This window comes from Anolis carolinensis, chromosome 1 (assembly GCF_035594765.1).
Source record: "Anolis carolinensis isolate JA03-04 chromosome 1, rAnoCar3.1.pri, whole genome shotgun sequence".
Taxonomy (NCBI): Eukaryota; Metazoa; Chordata; class Lepidosauria; order Squamata; family Dactyloidae; genus Anolis; species Anolis carolinensis.
In genome coordinates, this window is record NC_085841.1 from 76,718,062 (window position 1) to 76,728,722 (window position 10,661).

Here is a 10,661-nt window from a genome sequence, read left to right on the forward strand (position 1 = left end):
AATGCCAGTTAAGCAGCCTGAAAACCTTTAAATGGTTGTCTCCTGGGAAAGGCATGGAGCAGCTGCCTCTTCTTCTCTGGGGAATTGTTTCTTCTTTCCCAAGTCAGCTGTCCAGGGCTCCACAAGCATCTGTCATGTTCCAATCAAAGGGGGAGCTACTTTAGACAACACAGACTTTCCCTGAATATCTCTGTTGTTTCTTGTCTAGATAGCTGTTTTGGGGCCCACTTTTGTGTTACTAAGAGACGTCAGATTTTCTGGCTTTCATGAAATCTGTAGGATAATGAATTTTGGAAAAATATTACTGCTACTTTTGGGGCCCTGTCTGCTTAGGCTTTCCACTCGCTCTGCAAGCTCAAGGATGCCTGAATAGAGAATGATTAAGTGTGAAATTGGCCTAAGCAGCTGTTTTCTGCTAAGAGCTCATTGAAACCTCCCACTGCTGTAGGAAGCAGAAGGAGCCACAAGGTTTTTCATTTGAAAGAACAATGGGGCATGGCAGTAGCCAATGCCAGCATCCTTAGGCCTTTCCTTAATACCAGAGAGCAGCTGAGCATTCATATCTAGGTTTCTGTTGGACATTCTGGCTCCCTCAGCATGATTCTGGAGCCACCTTTGCAACTATTCTAGAAAACAACAGCAACCCAAAACTGAGGGCCTCAAAATTTATTGCAGATTTTTTAACATGAAGATGGATTGAGTTTTGATAAGTTACTTCTTAGGACTACATCTCCTGGAATCGTAAGCATGATTAGTCACAATTCCTAGGGAATTCAGCTATTCAGCTACACTTACAACATTACAACTTTACATAATTTAATGTAAAGATGGGAAAAGCGAGATCTACAGGGCCTTGTTTGTGACCTCTGAAGTCACCTGGAAGGCCCCTGAAGACTTCAGACCTCACCCAAAAATACTGATTTGTGTGTATGTATGTGTGTGTGTGTGTGTGTGTGTGTGATTTGGTGGTGGGGGTAATGGGGTGGTTTTCATTCATGGCTCCCAAGTGACCTCCAAAACCAAAAGCTCCAGAGTGCTGGTCACACCCATGTAGGGCAGTGGTTCTCAACTTTGAGTCCCCAGATGTTTTGGCCTTCAACTCCTAGAAATCCTAACAGCTGGTAGACTGGCTGGGATTTCTGGGAGTCATAGGCCAAAACTCCTGGGGACCCACAGGTTGAAAACCACTGATGTAGGGAGTGCAGGGGTGAAACATGGCTCCCTCTCCCTTCAAAATCAATTGGTCATCCTTTATTTAAAGCATAAAGATGACCACTTGCAAACCTTTTTACAGCAATTTTAGTTGTTTTGACCAGTAACATTTTTATGCATTGATGGCACTATATTTTATAATTTTGACATTTTTAGCATTTTTTTAAAAAAAAATCTGATACAAGATGTTTAGAGGAAGACGAAATTGTAATCAGGAATATGACATGTAGGGAGGACAGTTTTGAGCCAGATCAGACCAGCCACAGTGGGCACAGGGGAAAACCTTTGTTCCCATGTCCTATTGAGTCCCACTGGCCAAAAATAGCTAGAAAATGGAATTTCATTTTGATTTTTTTTTCCTGCTACTTTGAGTTGTATGAACTGGTGACACTAGAACTGTTGAATCACATATTTGGGAGAGTCCATGTAGTTTAGCATGGTTTGAGGCCCACATAAAATCCCATAACAGTCTGGCCTCTCATGAACAGCCATTGAAAATCACACACATATAACCAAAGCAATGTGTTAGGGAAAATGATCCATTGGTTCACACAATAGATATAGCTCAGAGTTAAATGACTAACAAAATGAACACAGTGTTAGGTATTCTAGCTATTTATAACATAGTGTAGATATACATTTGTGTCTTTCTCAGCAGTTTTGAAAACTTAAATTTTCTAAAAATAATAATGTTTTGCATTCTTCATATAAATATGTCAAACTGTTTAGCTGGGAATGGAGCAATCTCTCATGGCCTGGCAAATCCTATTTTAGCTGAAGGACTAGTGTGGTATTTTGATATTCTTAGTTCATTCCTTTCATGGTGAAATGTTATCTTCAGGTTTATGATAGCCAGTAGGAAAGCAGGCACCTACTGCAACTCTCTTAACTAAGGATGGCCACAGAGTCACAGGGGAATGACACCTTTCATACCTGGTTCTCTCAAGCTTGGAAGAAGGCTTAGAGGACATGCTTATCAAGTTTGCAGATAACAATAAATTAGGAGGGATAGCTAATACTCCAAAAGACAGAGTTGGAATTCAGAATGGCCTTAATAGATTAGAGAGCTGGACCAAAACTAACCAAATGAATGTCAACAAGAAAAAATGTAGGATACTTCACTTAGGCAAAAAAAAAATGAAATTTAAAGATACAAGATAGGTGATGTCTGTCTTGACAACAGTACATGTGAAAAAGATATTGGAGTCTTAGTAGACAACAAATTGAATATGAGCCAAGAATGTGATGCTGCAGCTAAAAAAGCTAATGGGATTTTGCAGTATCGTGTCTGGATTGAAAGGGGTATCATATCTAGATCAAGGGAAGTAATGCCTCTGTTATGCCTTGGTCAGACTTCACCTGAAATGCTATGTCCATTTCTGAGTACCACAATTTAAGAGAGATATTGACAAGCTGGAAGGTGTCCAGGGGAGGGCAATTAAAATGATCAGTAGTCTGGAGACCATGTCCTATGAGGAGCGTATTAAAGAGCTGGGTATGTTTAGTCTGTCGAAAAGAAAGTTGAGAGGAGACATGATTGCCGTGTATAAATACAGTGTTCCCTCATTTATCACGAGGGTTACGTTCCAGGACCACCTGTAATAAGTGAAAATCTGCGAAGTAGGGACACTATATTTATTTTAATATTTATACATTATTTTAGTAGTTATACACTATTTTAAGTCTTTATCAACAAATCGTGTGTTGATAAATCCCCTCCTTCTCCTCCCATTGCCGCTTGGGCTCCTTTTCTCTCCCTTTGGCTTCTCCTTCCTCCCTTCCTAAGGCTGTAAAGGAATTGTAATGTTTTATGATTTATAATATTCTTTTAGAGTTTATTGAAAAACCACAAAACAGCAAATCCGCAAAAAGTGAACCGCAAAGTAGTGAGGGACCACTGTATGTGAAAGGATGTCATAAGTAAGAGGGAGCAAGCTGGTTTTCTGTTGCAGTGAACACTGGGTTCAAATTACAGGAAAGGAGCTTCCACCTAAACATTAGGAAGAACTTTCTGACTATAAGAGCGGTTCAGCAGTGGAACTCTCTACCTTGGAGTGTGGTGGAGGCCCCTTCCTTGGAGGCTTTTAAGCAGAGGCTGTTTAAACAGAGTGCTTTGGTTGTGCTTTTTTCTGCATGGCAGGGTGTTGGACTAAATGACCCATGCAGTCTCTTCCAACTCTATGATTCTGTGATTCTATGATTCTAGGCAAACTAATTCATTTTGTCAGCTATATGACTTTGTCAGCCAATTTAGCAAATGTTTCAAGTGGAAATATTGTTCTGTTTCTGTTGCACAATTACAGAAAAATTAACATAAGTACAAGCAACATCTAATGGAATAAGGCTCGTAATTATTTATAATTAAATTGTAATGATCCACACCTTGTGAATTGGTTTGTGGAATGCAATACAATGTACAATACTATATGCAAGCAGAAGCAAATCTGGGATTTGATGCTGTACAAGAATGAAAACAAAATTTTTGCAAGCAGGAGATCTGTTGCACTAGCTTAATGCTTATCTGTAATATGGATCAGAAACAAGACTGGGGGTCTAGCAATAACTCTAAGTACCAATCAGACACAATGATCGTTATATATTTTGTGGCAAATACAAAACTTTATTATCAATGTGCTATGGATTAAACAACTGATCAGAAAATGTTTTTATTTCCGATTTACAATTTTCAAGTGAAACAAGTGAGACTATTCCATGACCTGAGAGTTCAAGGTCTAAAGGTGAGACAATTTCTGTAATATTGCTGGAAGCAATCCTAGGTGATTTTCTAGAGCAGCATTCTCAACCTGAGGGTCGGGACCCCTGGGGGGTTGTGAGAGTGGTGTCACAAAAGACCAGTATTTTATGTTGGTTCATGGGGGTTTTGTATGGGAAGTTTGATCCAATTCTATTGCTGGTGGGGTTCAAAGGGCTCTTTGACCATAGGTGAACTATAAATTCCAGCAACTACAACTCCCAAATGTCAAGGTCTGTTTTCCCCAAACTTCACCAGTGTTCAAATTTGGGCATATTCAAGTGTGGTCCAGATCCATCATTGTTTGAGTCCACAGTGCTCTCTGGATGTAGGTGAACTACAACTCCAAAACTCAAGGTCAATGCCCACCAAACCCTTCCAGTATTTTCTGTTGGTCATGGGAGTCCTGTGTGCCAAGGTTGGTTCAATTCCATCATTGGTGGAGTTCAGAATGCTCTTGATTGTAGGTGAACTATAAATCCCAGCAACTACAACTCCCAAATGACAAAATAATTTCTCCCCAATCCCACCAGTATTTGGACGTATTGGGTATTTGTGCCAAATTTGGTCCAGTGAATGAAAATACAGTAGCAAAATTACAGTTATGAAGTAGCAACAAAAATAATTTTATTTTCGTTGCTTTCGTTATTTCATTATTTTCCCACCACCTGAGGAACTGTATTAAGGGGTCACGGCATTAAGAAGGTGAGAATCATTGTTCTAGAGGATATCTTGTTAATATTGTTAAGCATGGGGTGTTAAGCATCAAGTACAATTGCACAGAATATGAGAGGATGAGAATCTCCCTCTCTCGTCCCATCTACACTGCCATGTATACAGGTTGAAAACTGCATTATAAGGTCAGTGTGATTCTACCGCATTATATGAATCTACACCAGGGGTCCCCAAACTAAGGCCCGGGGGCCGGATGCGGCCCATCGAAGCTATTTATCCGGCCCCCACGGCACAAGGGCAGAAGGGGGTTGGACTAAATGAACCAAGGGGTCTCTTCTTCTCTTGCAACCCTTATTATTATTATTATTATTATATTGTATGACACAGCAAACAATATAGATATGCTGGATTTCATATCACAAAATCACATTGTTATTATTATTATTATTATTATTATTAACATTGGGACTGGGTGGCCATCTGTCAGGGGTGCTTTGCTTGTGCTTTTGGTGCACAAAGGCAGAAGGGGGTTGGACTCAATGGCCCAAAGGGTCTCTTCCAACCCTCTCTTTTATTATTATTATTATTGTTATTATTATTATTAATTATTATTTTTATTATTATTATTAATAATAATTGCTTGGTGGCCAACTATAGTCCGGCCCTCCAATGGTCCGAAGGATCATGAACCGGCCCCCTGTTTAAAAAGTTTGGGGACCCCTGATCTACACTGATCATATAAGGGAGTTTCAAACTGCATGCCTCACCTCTCTCTTTTGAAGACAGAATTCTCCCCAGGAGATTCCTCCCCTATTCTGAAGATGAGAGAAAAGCTGGGAGGCAGAAGACCAAAGAAAAATGTCAACTCATGGGCCAAGCCCATGCATGTTATCTCAAAAGCAGATGCCACTGATTTCAAAGAGTAAATGGAAAAAAGATTTAGTGGTGCTTCCTTTGAATAGACATGCGAATGTGTATGATACGAATGTGTATCTGGTGTTTGTGTGTTTTCCCTGTTCTAGAGCATTACTATTAGCAATGGCCTGTCATAGACAAAAATATATATTAAATGAATGTTGTCACTCACTTCCTTGTGAGTCATAGCTCAGTTGAGCGGAACCAAAGTGACCAGCTTCCTTCCTATTGGTCATTATAACGTGCCTTCAGTCACACAGCCTGAATCAGGTAATTCCTTAAAACAGAGCCTATAAGTGTTGTTCCTTTGACTATTTGTATTGGTGGAAGTGTGAGTGGTCATTATAAACAGATGACCTCACTATTTTCTTTTAAGGTTCTCCTTTTAAAGTTTCCGCTCATAAAAGCCATCCATGCGAAATGATATCATAAACTTTGGCAATAAAAATGGATGTCCCTTACATCATAGTTAAAAATATACTTTGAAAATATTATACTTCTTCCTGATTGTAAAGAAGCAGCAATTCACGTGTACTAAATAATTTTGTTTTACAGTTTTAAAATCTGTTCGTTTAAAATGCCCCAGAGAATTGTTAAGTTTGTGAAATCACATCAGCAGAACTTAGCCAAATAAAAGACCGGCTTAGTCTTTTAAAATGCAAATTTATTTATTATCTTTTCTTTTATAATGGATAATAAATGGATATTATAATATGAGAGGGGCCCCTGGTGGCACAGTGTGTTAAAGTGCTGAGCTGCTGAACTTGCGGACCAAAAGGTCCCAGGTTCAAATCCCAGGAGCGGAATGAGTGCCCGCTGTTAGTCCAAGCTCCTGCCAACCTAGCAGTTCGAAAACATGCCAATGTGAGTAGATAAATAGGTACCGCTCCGGTGGGAAGGTAACAGCGCTCCATGCAGTCATGCCAGTCACATGACCTTGGAGATGTCTACGGACAACTCCGGCTCTTTGGCTTAGAAATTGAGATGAGCACCAACCCCCAGAGTCGGTCATGACTGGACGTCAGGGGAAACCTTTAACTTTACCTATAATATGAGAACAATATGTGAGAAAATTATTTATAACCCTTTCTTTCTTTTTTGGTGCCCCATCCGTACTGAACATTTATTGCAGTTTGAAACTAGTATTGAAGAAAGTAGTTTCCATAGGAAATATTAAAACCAGTTTGAAGTCTAGATGGTGATTACACAGCACTGATGGACATTAAGAGATTTATCTGTCATGCTTTCATGGGAATTTGTTATTTAGCCATTACATTTTGAAGCTAGCATTGAATGGTAAGCATAGATGGGGCCTAGAAGAGCCCTAAAATCTGTATTTGCAATAGCAAACTGCTGCAGCTTTTCCCAGCGTGTGCATTCTTCCTCACTGATAACATTTGCTACCTTGACTATACTTAGAAATTGCTTTCATGTCTGAAATTTTGGAGGATAGTAAGACAGATGGGCAAGAAAAAGGAGTGGAAGAGAGTCTCTTTGGAAGTAATGTGATATTTGCATTTCCTGATGTGCTATTTTTGTAAACTTTACCTTGTGTTTATGTTATTCAGCATAGGAATGATATAGAAAAGACAGCAATCTCACTATGGTAAACCCATAACAATAATAAAAATGACAACAAACTCTTCAAGCTTTAAAAACTGTAGAGCAAAGTTTGAGAGCGAGGAAAGCCATGCATGCATATATGAAGGAGGTGTTTTCTGCTAACATGACAAACCGGTTCTTTGTTCGGTTCTGCATCCCCTTTGCCTCTTTCCCCAGAGGACGTGTTTACAGCCAATCGGTGAAAATTGAGACATAGCCCCTTATTCATACACCACAGCCACATGGGGAAAATGTTAGAAAATACAAGGAAGGTCCAGTATTAAATTATAGGGAAGGCTGGGGAATTTATTAAACCAGTTCCCCTGAAAGCTGAGATCTCAAAAAACAAACAAACACTGTTTTCTTATCCAATGATGTGGTCATCCTTTTGGTCTCCCCTCTTCCTCTCCCTCTTGTGGGTTAAAAAATCTTCCAAGAACATTCAGTCTCTGGGGATCTGTGGAGTAATTAAACATCTTGTGCACTGTTTCATCCCAAGCCAAACAGTTGGCATCTCCAAAAACCATTCCCTGCCAGTCTTTCCCTGGTGCCAATTAATATAAAATCCATCAACCTGAATAAATGTAAAAACACTGAATTAGCCCTTGAGTTCCCAAGTAACCTAAGCAGATTGATGGTTTAAGGAGAGTTGTTGATATAGTTGCTGATAATAGCTGTGTTGTCGGCCACACAGACCTCATTTATTTGAAGTGGAGCCTCTTTTCAAGAGCACTTCAATCTGTCTGCCCATTTTTTTTCATCCTCATGACCATGAACTGTTATGGACGGCATCCTGTTGCAGCCACAATGTCTTGATAACTGATCATGCAAAGGTAAAATTTTGGAAGGGCAGGAAAATTGCACACAGCCCATTCTTTGTGAACAGAAGGTAAATATTAATAGATTGATGTCTAAGTCACTTGCAGCTGATCTATAGTAGATCTTTGTCATTTAATGATAGCTATTTTCTTTTTTTAAGTCTTTGGGATAGATTTGTGTGCCAGCCTTGCAGTTCAGATTCACCTCTGAAAATTCAGAGGCAGGGAGGTAGGATTATTAGGATCCCTCATTTGTCGGTATTACGGATATGGATCTGCATTTTTAGATGCAATTTATACCATTATAAAGTTTATGTTATGCAGTAGGAAATTTGCTCTATCTCCAAATCCATCATTTTGTATCAGCTTTTCCCACACTGGAGCCACAATGAGTTATAGAGCTACAGTGCCACTTGAATTCCCATGGGTCCACCCTCTGGGATCAGTGGTTCTCAACCTGTGGGACCCCAGATGTTTTGGCCTTCAACTCTCAAAAATCCTAACAGCTGGTAAACTGGCTGAGATTTCTAGAAGTTGTAGGCCAAAACACCTGGGGACCCATGGGTTGAGAACCACTGCTCTGAGATACTGGGATTTGTAGTTTGGTAAAGCAGTAGAAGATATACTACATTTGAGCTCCCAGTGGTGCAGTGGATTAAACCGCTGAGCTGCTGAATTTTCCGACCGAAAGGTCGGCGGTTTGAATCCGGGGAGCAGAGGGAGCTCCCGTTGTTAGCTCCAGCTTCTGCCAACTTAGCAATTCAAAAACATGTAAATGTGGGTAGATCAATAGGTACCTCTCCAATGGGAAGGTAACGGCACTCCATGAAGTCATGCCAGACACATGACCTAGGAGGTATCTGTGGACAATGCCAGCTCTTCGGCTTAGAAATGTAGATGAGCACCAACCCCCAGAGTTGGACACGACTGGACTTAACCTCCGTGGGAAACTTTAAGCAAGACACTAGAGCTCTCATCAGCGCGCCATGCCAGGACCCAGCCACGCAAACTCCACAGGTTCTTTTGAATTGGCCAGTCAACAGCCCTGACTAGAAAAATGACCAATCCTCAAGCATTCCCAGCTGTCAGCCATGGCATCCAGGTCAAACACTACTAGAAGTACATGTGATGATACCTCCTATTTTGAAGATTGCACCACACTATTATGTAAAGGCAGCTGATTGGAAAACTCTGAATTTTTGTTTAACTGTCCAGACTCAACGTTTACTCTCTTTGTGCTAATCTGTCCTGGCTCCAGCCTCTGAGTAATCAAGCTCTTTGTTCTCTTTGTTTTAAACTCCATAATTGACTTAGGATTTGAATAAGCAATGTTCATTCATTTTCACATGCACATTTCTCATGTTGTTGTCTTTCAGTTCTGAGAATAATTGCCTTTTTACTATCAGTCTGCCTGACTTTTTCATAGTAGAATTCTACTCTGGTTACCCTTCATACATTTCCTATGCTTCTTGTTTTCCAAGCAAGTGGGAATTCTGAATGTATTTCTGCCTTTGTCCAGAGAGACCCATTACCTTGCAAATCCAAAGAGAAAGCTGTACTCCCTGGGGACAGTGCCCTCCTGAATCAGAAGCCAGGCTCCATGCTTAATGCAAAACAGTCTGACAACCCTGTTAAAATGTTCCAGTGCTTTGCAAGAGATTGTGATTTATGTGTGACTTTTTCAAGTCTGACTTGATTACAAGAACACTGAGAAATGGCTACTAAAAAGTCTAAACCGAATTCAGTTCAATTTATTGAATGTCACTGGGATTTCAGAAGTCCAATCGGTAAAGATCTCAGTCTAAATGTATGGTGTTTGCTGTTATTGTGTGCCTTCAAGTCTGAACCTCATATGCGCACATGCGAATCTGCTTATATTTATATTAAGATATTTGCATGTGCACATAATTACATATACCAGTGGGGTTTTGGCGTACAACGCCCAGAAATCCCAGCCAGTTTACCAACTCTGAGGATTTGGGGGGGTTGAAGGCCAAAACCTCTGAGGACCCACAGGTTGAGAACCACTGGCATATATGGTCCAGCACATAATGGAATGTTTTTGTTAAATAACCCTTCCACCGAATGTCCCCCATCTGCCCTCCATCTTGTTCTAATACAGAGGAAGCCTATGAGGGCAGTGGGGAACTCAATCCCAAGACTAACAGGTCTGTGAGGTGACCTGCAGACAGGATTTTTTACCCCCTTCCCCATTTAACACTTGGATTTTGGTGCTGTCTGGAAGCATCTATATCTAAAGGTGAAGCACTTTGGCCACATCATGAGAAGTCAGGAAAGCTTGGAGAAGAGAATGATGCTGGGGAAAATGGAAGGAAAAAGGAAGAGGGGCCGTCCAAGGGCAAGATGGATAGATAGTACCCTTGAAGTGACTGGCTTGACCTTGAAGGAGCTGGGGGTGGCAACAGCCAACAGGAAGCTCTTGAGTGGGCTAGTCCATGAAGCCACGAAGAGTCAGAAGCAACTGAATGAATAAACAACAACAACAACATCTTTATTTTGTTTCACGCCAGCCTTGTAGTTGACAATGGGCATGGGAAGACATGGTTCTTTCATTCTAAATTTAAACCTGTAATATCCTCCAAGATGTAATTCCACATCATCAGTTCTCCAAGGTTTAAGTCAATACACATTCCAGTTCCCATTAAAAAGACAAAACCACTGGCTTC